The sequence below is a fragment of the Chiloscyllium plagiosum genome, chromosome 7 (assembly GCF_004010195.1).
Source record: "Chiloscyllium plagiosum isolate BGI_BamShark_2017 chromosome 7, ASM401019v2, whole genome shotgun sequence".
Classification (NCBI taxonomy): domain Eukaryota; kingdom Metazoa; phylum Chordata; class Chondrichthyes; order Orectolobiformes; family Hemiscylliidae; genus Chiloscyllium; species Chiloscyllium plagiosum.
Window position 1 is genome coordinate 36,764,506 of NC_057716.1, and position 11,707 is coordinate 36,776,212.

Below are 11,707 nucleotides of genomic sequence, written 5' to 3' on the forward strand. Positions count from 1 at the left end.
TGACTGCCTCCTGAAACAAAGCATCCAGGTAACTCTCCCCCTCCCGGATGTGCCGCAGTGTTTGAAGCTCAGATTCCAGATCATCAACTCTGATCCGGAGTTCGTCCAGCAACCAACACTTGCTGCAAATGTGGTCACTGCCGTTCACAATGGGATCAGCCAGCTCCCACATCATACAGCAACAGCACATCACCTGCCCAGCCATCTCTGCTTAGTTAGTTAATTACTTAATTTGTACAGGTATGAGTTAGAATACCTTCTGATACCTCTCTGCTATAGTTTTTCTTTACCCTAAATAAGGACTTGATGTATACACACACAAAAAAAACGAAGTAAATTTTTAACCAGTCCCTGGTAAAGAAATAAAAATCCTTACCTTAAAAGAAAAAGCAGAGTAGTTAAGAAGGTTAGAGGAGGTGGGTGGGAGATACTACAGGTGTAGAATCTCGGGTTTAGCCGCCTTCCTGACTTATATACTCACTTTTCCTTCCCGGCTGCCCCTCTGCTTGCCGTCACTTCCTCTGCTGCTCCTGCTCTTTCTGTGGAGAGAGAGTAAATAAAAACACACCGCTGCCCGCTACAGGTAAGCAATTTTAAAACAAACTGTCTTACCTTTGCTGTAGTCTCCCGGGTTCGCTTTGACTTCGACGCTGCTCCCACTCAAATGCAACAGGTTTGTTTGGAAGCACACTAGTTTTCGGAGCATTGCTCCTTCATCAGGTGTTGTGTGATTTTAAATGATATGCAGAATCAGATTATTACAAATTGAAAAAGGAATATATGCTGAGCAGGTCTGGGTTTGATTAGATTACTTACAGTGCGGAAACAGGCCCTTCTGCCCAACAAGTCCACACCGCCCCGCCAAAGCGCAACCCACCATACCACTGCATTTACCCCTTACCTAACACTACGGGCAATTTAGTGTGGCCAATTTACCTGATCTGCACATCTTTGGACTGTGGGAGGAAACCGGAGCACCCGGAGGAAACCCACACTGACACGGGGAGAACGTGCAAACTCCACACAGTCAGTCGCCTGAGGCGGGAATTCAACCCAGGTCTCTGGTGCTGTGAGGCAGCAGTGCTAACCATTGTGCCACTGTGCCGCCCATTGCTGAGGGCAATGGCCAGATAATATTAAGCTTCAAAGACAAGAAGTGTATTCCAGCAAAAAGAAGAATGGGCTACATTAGAATGAAAAACAGGCAATGAGAAATATATTTGTGAAGGGCCAAAAGCATGCATGAAAGATATTAACAGTGCTAAAGAGAGTGACTGCAAAAGTAATGCTAGTCAAGAAGCAGGAATAAGATGACGCCATCTTTGATTCTCAGAAGAAAGTTAATACATTCCACTGTTTTCAGGCAGAGTTAAATAGGAAAGCTCAATTTAAACAGCAGTTTTCAGGGACTGCAAAGTTAAAAATCACACAACACCAAGTTATAGTCCAACAGGTTAATTTGGAAGCACTAGCGTTCGGAGTGCTGCTCCTTCATCAGGTGGTTATGGAGTATAAGATCATAAGACACAGAATTTATAGCAAAAGCTGATAGTGCGATGTAGCTGAAATTATGTATTGAAAAAGATCTGGATTGTTTGATAAGTCTCTCATCTATAATAATGAACATGTTGGTTTCAGTTCTTTCATATGTAAATCGCAGAACGTTTTTAAAGTTACATTCTCAAGTGAACTTTCACAACTGGGGTCATGGCGGCCCAGATAATGCACTTAAAGTGTGAGGTGCCCTGTGTGAGACTGTCTGTACCCCAATATTCAGATCTAATTCTAATCTAAAAACAGATTTACAGAACCTTACATGGATTCATGCAGTTTTTGAGCAAAATAAAATGTAATTCTGCAAGTACAAATTACCCCACAAACCTATTTGTGGGTGTGTATGTGTGTGGGGGGGAAGCGGGGTTATGAATTTCTGTGAGGGTGTGTGTGGATGTGTGTGAGTGTGAGTATGAGTGTAAAGAGGTATAAGTCTGTGAGAGAGTGTTATGTGCATGAGGGTGTGGGAGTGTATGTGTGAACGTCTGAGAGAGAGCTTGTGTATGAGTGGGGGTCTGCGTGAGTGTGTGTAGGAGTGTGTGTGTAGGTGTGAATGTGCGTCTGTGTGGTGCGTCTGTGTGTGTGTGTGTCTGTCTGTGTGTGTGCATCTGTCTGTGTGTGTAATGCAGTGGGGTCACCTGTAATGTGACATGAACCCAAGATCCCGGTTGAGGCCATCTCCATGTATACCAAACTTGGATATCAGCCTCTGCTCGGCCAGTTTGCGAGGTTGCCTGTCCTGAAGTCCGCTTTAGAGGACAGTCACCCAAAGGTCTGAGGTCCAAGGCCCTGGACCGCTAAAGTGTTCTCTGACTGGGAGGGAACACTCCTGTCTGTTGATTGTTGTGCGGTGTCCATTCATCCGTTGCCGTGGCCTCTGCTCGGCCTTGCCAATGTACCAGGCCTCAGGGCATCCTTACCTGCAGCATCTGAGATAGACAACGTTGTCTGAGTCACATAAGTACCTGCCACGTACATGGTGGGAGGTGTCCCCAGGCGTGATGGTGGTATCGTGTCGACCTCTGATACATCTTGCAGTTTGCTACGAGCAATGATCTGTTTGAAGTTGTTTAAAGGTGAGAGGTGGAGGTGTGGGGAAGGTCTTGGTGAGGTGCTCATCCTGCAGCATCTGAGATAGACAACGTTGTCTGAGTCACATAAGTACCTGCCACGTACATGGTGGGAGGTGTCCCCAGGCGTGATGGTGGTATCGTGTCGACCTCTGACACATCTTGCAGTGTCTACCATGACAAGGTTGTACGGTGTTGTCCTGAAAGCCAGGCAGTTTGCTACGAGCAATGATCTGTTTGAAGTTGTTTAAAGGTGAGAGGTGGAGGTGTGGAGAAGGTCTTGGTGAGGTGCTCATCCTCATTGATACTGTGTTGCAGGCTGTGAAGAACATGGCATTGTTTTTCGGCTCCTGGGAAGGACTGGACAACGAAGGGTACCCTGTCGGTTGCAGTTTGTGTCTGTCTCCTGAGGAGGTCATTACTGTTTCTCGCTGTGGCACGTCGGAATTGGTGGTCAATGTATTCAGGGACTGTCTGGGAAAAATGGAGCTCGACAATTTGATGGTGGGATTGACTATAGCAATGATGTTTTATGCCTGTTATTAGAATTCTGGCTGCAGGTAGGGACATAGTTGCATCATTCAACTACGGTCAACAGCAATCCTCTAAAATATCAAAATCTACCTGAAAGGGAAAAAGCAAAACAGGCAGTCTCAAAACACAGGTGTCTACTTGTTGAAGGATTAGGATAATACCTATTTCTAAACTGAAGCTAATTATACTGATAGTCAATGCCATAGTATAGCTAGTCTTAGTGAATTAATTCAAAATATATCCTAGAATACATTACAATAAAGTTGGAATGGAATACTAAGTCAACGATTGCAATTTTAATACCACTTCTACTCTGTTTGCACAGGATAGAGGGAATTTTTGGGATTAAAATTCAATCTGGTCCATTTTTCATACAGCACAAAGTCAGACCCTACAGTCCAAGCTGACCATAATCCCAAATGAAACTAGTCCCACCTGCCTGCTCTCTGCCCATATCCTCCAAATATTTCTTATTAATATGCTTATCCAAATATCTTTTAAATGTTGTAACTGTACCTGCATCCACCACTTACTCTGGAAGTTTGTTCCACACCTGAACCACTCTCTGTGTAAAAAAAGTTACCCTTCAATACTTTTTAAAATCTTTCTCCTCAAATCTTAAAAATATGCCCACTTGACTTGAAATCCCTCAATTTCTGGAAAAGACACCCACCAATCATTTTATCCAAACTCCTCATGATTTTATAAACCTCTACAAGGTCAACCCTCAACCTCCTATGCTCTAGTGAGAGAAGTCCTAGCCTATGCAGACTCTCCTTATAACTCACACCCTCCATTCCTGGAAACTTCCTGATAAAGTTTTCCTGAACCCTCTCCAGCTTAATAATATCCTTTTTATAACAAGGCAACTAGAACTGCACACAATATTGCCGAAGAGGCCTCACAAACGTCCTGTACAACCTCAATATGATGTCCCACCCCCTACATCCAAAGGTCTAGACAATGAAAGCAAGCCTTTTTAACCACCCTGTCAACATGTGATGCAAATTTCAAAGAATTATGTGCCTGAAACCCGAGGTCTGATGCAGAGATTGAGATGTGCACTAATCTCATTCTTTTTCCCATTGAGGAAGGCAATATGCAAACTAAATGCTGCTTGGTTATCAACATAATTGTACTGTGCAGGCTGATAAAAAATATGCTACTGGCTGGTTGCATGCTCAGCAGGGTATTATGGGTGTGCACTTGGTTAACATAACACCTGGTTAGCCCATATTTCTTAAGGCCAACCCACCTCTCTTGAAGGGTGAACTGCTATGACTGTAGCTACTGCTTGAGTAGCCACATGTAAACTTTGCTGGAAGAGAGGTGACTGGTAATAGAACAACATATCAGGGAATTTCATTTGAGATTGTGGTGGATGAAGCAGACCATCTTGAATTTCAACAAATGCTCTACAGAATACTGGACACCTCCCCATGATGACCATGACAACAAAACAATTGTAGAAAGATGCCGATAGTTTGTTCCACAGTGCTCCTAGTCATAGCATGAACTTTCAATGTAGAACCACTGTCCACAGATAGTCAGGTTCTGAATGTGAGTTATGAATCCCAATGGGAACTCATAGTCTATATTGCCAAGTATCCATTCTTGGTTTATTATGTTGACTCAAAGAGAGTGAGGATGAATATTGTGGATATTCACCAATATGATTCTCTGAGCATAGTCACATTCCAATTGCTCATTCACGGAGTGGTCACCGTTGTAGGCGGATGCTCTGCCAGTATTGTCACTAGGCCTTTAATACAGAGAGCCAGATAATGTTCTGGGGTCCCGGATTTGAAACTCACCAAGGCAGAGTGTGGAATTTAAATTCAATACATGTTTGGAATTAAGGATGAAACTGTTGCCAATTGTTGGAAGAACCAATCTGGTTCACCAATGTCCTTTACAGAGGGAAACTGCTGTCCGAACCTGATCTGGCCTATATGTGACTTCAGACACACAGCAATGTGTTGACACTTAACAACCTTTTGGGCAATTTGGGATGGATAATCCTTAATCTCATAAATGAATAAAGAATAAATCACCTTGTTAATATGTGTGAGCTACAGAGTAAAATGGGTACATTTTGATGCCTGAACCACTGGGAATTCCTGAGAAAAAGTTATGTGATCATTCCTTCCATTCCTTTGTGGTAAGAGAGAGGACAATGAAGTTCCCTATCCTTATCGCTGTTCCTATCAACTCGTTGAAAATTTGAAATGTTTAAAATTTTGCTCGCTCTTACTTAGCAAGATTCTGTGATGTATAAGTTGAGTAACATTGATATTGATGGCCATTAGAAGTGAGTTCTGGGCCTGTTGTAGAGCTCTAGGTCTAGTTGATGTAAATGGCACTGTTGAATCAGCAACTCCATAGTGAGATGTAGCTACATGATACACTGTTCCTGCCTGGAGTGGAATTAGAAGAAGTGTTCTCTCGTAAGGCTCCTGTAGGAGGGAGCCTTTCTCAGATCTCCCTCTCTGCACACAGCTCCCTTCTCTGCTGCTTGAGCTTCCCCTCTGGGTCATGCTGAAGCCCAAAGGAATTGCAACGATAGATGCCGTTGTTGAACCAAGTTAAAAATTACACAACACCAGGTTATAGTCCAACAGGTTTAATTGGAAGCACTAGCTTTCAGAGTGCTGCTCCTTCATCAGGTGGTTGTAGAGCCTGATGAAGGAGCAGCGCTCTGAAAGTTAGTGCTTCCAATTAAACCTGTTGGACTATAACCTGGTGTTGTGTGATTTGTAACTTTGTACACCCCAGTCCAACGCCGGCATCTCCAAATCATTATTGAATCAAGCCTTCAGCTGGCAGCTGCCCGCCTTCTACCTCCATTGACTACTTTGGCAAGGTGACCATTACTCCCTTTCAAATTCAAAAGATTCCCCAAACTCCTTCAACACCCCACTTATACTTCCCCTGCCTCAAATGAATGTCAAATTATTTTAATTGTGTTAGTATGGAGCCCTTCCTGCATCCAGGGAAAACATTAAAGGGACAAGGTCCAAAATGACAGATCGGCAGCAAAATGAGCCTCAGACTCTGCTGAGTATCATAATCTGCCTACTCTGCATGTTTCTGGTGCATGTGTAATGTGCCTGTTCTGGTGATTTCACAGTCAGTGCACACCTACATGGACAAGACTGGAAGGGGCTCAGCAAATCCTGTTGAAGTTTCAGACTTTCACAGCAGCAACACTACTGGCACTATGAAGCTAAACTTTGTAGCCCAGTTAGTCCACCTTACCTCCCCCACCTCCACCCCTCCAGGCAACCACAGTATAGCTGTTCCTCTACTACACTCGACAAATTGGAATAAAAAAAACAATTTGTATGACTATCTTTGTAAGTTCTTAAAAACCTGTAAACTAAAGTTGGAATGACCTTTTGCTATTTCTTTCATGGCACATTAGTTGAAGTGTATTTTGATTGCCATGAATTCATTTCCCACAAATGTATTCATTATTTTTCACCCGATGTCTTGATTTTAAGAATTGGCTTTTGAATTCGCTTCGACAGTGCTGTTGTCAACACAGCTTTAGCCTGACTTGTTGGCAGCCTGAATCAGAAGATCTGTTGCATGCTTAAACAGCTGATTATTCAGTAATCTAATAGTAAGATTCAAAAGGTCAACAAGTTGTACTTTCTTCAAGACTGCACTGTCTAAATAAGGTGTCAAGTCAGTAAAATATATCATACATTCAGCAAGAACTATAGGTCTATAAATCATTATGCCTGGTGTTTTAGACAGTGATGGTAAAAGAAGCAGCATTCAAAATGAATTATAATTTTTGAAGCAAAGAACAAAGCTGGTAAATCACTGACTCCGAATGAAAATGTCCCTGTACAGTTTCAGTGGGAATAAAATAGAGATAGGGCTGAGGTTGGCAAGTTTATTCTGATATATGAGGTTGGAGAAGAGAACAGCATTGTCATGGGGGCTAGCATGACCAGAGGAAGAAATGGATTAACAAGGAGATATGTTGGAAAATAAGATACAAATACTAACAGCGACAACCACTGCTCATTGTAGTAAAGATACCAACTCAAATTGGAAAACCTTCCCACTTTGGAAGTCGTGCAAGCATGTTTTTATTTCTTAATTCATTCTTGGGATGTGAGTACTGCTGGACAAGACAGCATTTATTTTCATCGCCTCTTCCCCTCTCAAAGAGAATATGGGATTCCTGAAGACAATGACAACACCTTCGTAGTTAAGAATATGGAGGGTGTGGGTGCCAACACTGAGACCCACTCCAGGGAGGAGGCCTCAGGCAGTTGAACTTGTGCTGATTGTCTGCTGCAGGGGGCTCTGTAGCTGTGATTGTGTACTCCCTATCCTCGTGTGATTGGGGAGCCCTTTCATGACCCAATCATATGTTTGACCCTTTGGGATGTCAGACATGGTGGGGTCTAGATGACAAAGCATGAATGCATTATATCTGCTGTCAGAAACACTGACAGGATGCATATTAATACTCCTTTAGTTGAAACATCAACTACTCCTTTATAGGGCGAGAGCCCTTGTAGTTTATTTACATCTCCTTGTTGTTATGGGGACTATGCAGGACCACGTGCATGCAGTCGATAATGACCATGCACCATCTGGATTTCCATCATCCTGGAAAAGCCAGATGCTGTCACATCCAGTTGCTTTTTTTCTTGAGCCAAAAGACAAAAGACATCCTGTTCTAGAATAGATGGTCTCTGTGACCTCTTCCTGATTACTTTGATGAGTTATGTGTTAAGTACTTTCAATTTGTTCTTCCTTTGACATGAAAAGTACCAGATGCATAAAAATGTAAAGCCACTGTGATCTTTACAAGTTGTCCTCACTCTGCTGTGAGGCTGCTGGTTCGATTGTAGAAATTTTACAATTTGATGATTACTTCCTTAAGGAAAGTGAGCCAGCCTAGTCACTGCTCCTGGGCCAGGTGGATAATGCCTAAACCATTCTCATGGCATTTGGTGATCATATTACATGTCAAGAGGTATACAGTCACCACCCCCTATCTTGGTCACCAAATCCTGTGTTCTTCATGAGGTTTATGTAATAGCTGTCCAAACCACTTCCCAAACTATTGTACAGTACTTTAACAAACTCTACCTGAGCAAAATTCCAGTATAGCTCACTCAGATGTCTTTACCTAGCATCTGCCTTGCTGCCTTGGATGGAGAGAGTGGAAGGTGGGAGTGGAAACTCTAACCAGGCCCATGTGAGGGCAATCATCATAGGTGATCTTTTGACATGTCTACCCAAAATTCTGGAAGTCATAGACAAGTCAGCAACATTTCCTAAACGATAGTTTAGTGATAATGATTTCTATTCCAATTTATTGTACAAAACACACTGACATTTGGTGCTCTTTAATACAAAATTAATGCAAAACGTCATAACAAATATAACCACAGGGGTCAGTCAAAGTGTCTGTGCACTTAGAAAGAAGAATTTAATAGGGCCTTAGCTGGGCAATAGTGTGCACTTCTAAAGCATGCAGAATGTGGAATTAGTTAAGACTATGTAACGGTAAGGATGACTTACATAATGACTTCTTTCAAAAATAGGAGTTAGATCTGGTTAGAATGTCTTGAGCAAAATCCATTTAAAAATAACAATCTCCAATATGTTTATAGGTTGACATGTCTTCCCACAGATTTGCCATCAGTGTTAAAATAACCTCTTATACAGCAAAAACATCATGTATTAATTTGCAGTTTGTTACTTTCATACTTTATATTAAAGAGTAGCAAGCTGGTCATTTTAGTGGAATCAATTTAATTGTGTTTTTAATTAAAACATCTGTCAAAAACATTTCCCAACAACAATAAATGGTCTAAATAAAATGTCACTTTTCTGTAAACAAATATGGTGAGAAAACCCAAGAGGAGTTATTTTTTAAAGGTCTAAACTTTAAGGTGACTATATAGCAGACATTATATTATACTGACATTTTATATTATTGGTACTGGCTTAAATTTAGCTCTGTAACAAAGCTTGGCTGGAGGTACGAATTTTACAAGAAGTGGGCAAAATGGCATTTTTTAAAAGAGAAATGACAAACTGCTAATAAAATCATGCATTTTTTGAAACATGCAGACCAAGCCTGCTGTGCTATTAGCGTTAATGAATTAAAGTAATTGATCATCATGCATGTGTAATGGTAAACCTATAACAATCTTGAGTAGCTAAGAAGACTTTTGGCTAGTTTAAATGTCAAGAAATTATTAATCCAGGTATAGAATACAAAGTAATATTGGAAACTGCTTCAACAGCAACATATTATTTTCTGATCAGCACTTCAAACTTGATAAATTCCATTAGCGAGCATTTTGGGGATACATTCACAAATATGAAGAGGGGAAGAAATGTGCAAGTGTTGAACAAAGTTGGAAAACCCTGTTGACTACCAGTAAGATATGAAGATAAATGACAATGAAGTTGCTGAATCTGAGGTCAAGGAGAAGTGCTTTGTGAAAATGTATGGATGAGAGTTTCAGGTTCATCAGTAGTTGTACCACATCCCATCTTATTCACCCCATCTTATCCAGTCTGCATGACATAACCTGTGATTAAATAGCCTGTGAATGCATCCATGTTCAAATCTGGAAGCAGAGAAAATAGGAGCAGGAATAGGCCATTCAGCTTCTCAAGTCTGTTGCACCATTTCTTAAGGTTACAGCTGATCATCCAACTCAATATCCTGTTCCTGCTTTTCCACATATATTTTGATCCCTTTATCCTAAGTATTCTATCTAACCTCTTCTTGAAATCATAGAATGATTTGGTCTTATTGCTTTCTATGGTAGTGAATTCCAAAGGGCCATAACTCTCTGGGTGAAGAAATTTCTCCTTAACTCAGTCCTAAATGGTTTACCCATATCCTTAGGCTGTTAGCCCTGATTCTGGCGTCTCCTGCCATAAGGAACATCCTTCCTGCACCTACCCTGTCTAGACCTGATAGAATGTTATAGGTTTCTATGAAATCACCTTTTCATTTCTCTGAAAGACAGTGAGTGTAGTTCTAACCCACTCAATCTCTCTTCATGCATTAGTCCCACCATCCCAGGAATCAGTCTGGTCAACCTTTGCAGAAAGGACATCGTTCTTCAGGTAAGGAGACCAAAATTACACAATATTCCAGGTGTGGTCTCACCAAAGCCATGTACAACTGCAGCAAGACAGCCTAGATCCTCTACCTGGATCCCCTCACTATGAGAACAATAAGATCTAGGAGCAGAATTAGGCCATTAAGCCCATTGAATCTGGTCTGCCATTTGAACATAGCTATTATGTTTCTCAACCCGATTCTCCAGTTTTCTCCCCATAACCTGTATCCCTTTACTAATCAAGAGCATAGCTATGTCTGTCTTAAATACACTCATTGTCTTGGCCACCACAGCCCTCTGTGGCAATGAGTTCCACAGATTCACTACCCTCTGGCTGAAGACATTCCTCCACATCTCAGTTCTAAAGGGTCATCCCTACACCCTCATGTCCTAGCCTTTCCTTCTCATGAAGACATCTTCTCCACGTCCATCTATCCAGGCTTCTCAGTATCTTTAAGTTTCAATGAGATTCCCCTTCATCTCTCTAAACTTCACCTAGTACAGACCCAGAGTTCTCAACCACTCCTTCACCCATAAGATTATTCTTGTAAACCTTCTCTGAACTTCTTCTGAAGCCAGCGCATCCTTACATAGATACGTGGTCTAAAACTGCTCACAATAATCCAAATGTAGTCTGACCAGAGTCTTATCCAGTCTCAGCAGTACATCTGTGCTCTTGAAAAGAATGCTAATGTTGCATTTCCCTTCCTAACTGCCAACTGGATCTGCATGAAGGCCAATATACTATTTGCCTTTGTTTCCACCTGCTCCAATTGTCTGCTTTCCATCAGCTGACTGGTGTATAGAGATACCCCAGGTCGTGTTGCAAATTCCCCTCTCTCAATTTATACCTGTTCAGATAATGAATCAGTGGATGGCTGGCACCAATGGAATTGCACCACAGGAAAAGTCAATGGCTGGAGTAAGCTTCTCTGCAAAACTAGTAATAGTAAATCATTTTATGAATTCCCAGTGGGAAAAAGAATATTCAGGTAAGGTTGTCAAAAAGGGCTGCTCATTCTCTGTTGTCCATTTCTCATTACCACTCATGACTGGTTTCATCTCCATACCTTCAAGGCAGACAGAGAGTAAGATTGAACTATAATATTATCTCATCGTGCAAGAAAGTGCCTCTGTTAGATAAGATAAGAAAATCACCTTTGTGAGAAATATTAAATTTTGTCAGAAATACAAATCTACTATCCTGTACTGTCAGTGTGTTTATTCATGCATTGTATGTCTTTTGTGTGGACAAATATTGAGATAAAACAAAGAATTTGATTAATCTTGAAGTTTACATTTTTTTTTAAAATGAAGAGCTTGGCAAGGTTGAATGCATGTTGCTGGCTTTAAATCATTAACCCGACAGGGCATGTCTGCGCTATTTATATTTTGCATTAATTCATATCCTGTAGCATGTTATGAGAGTGC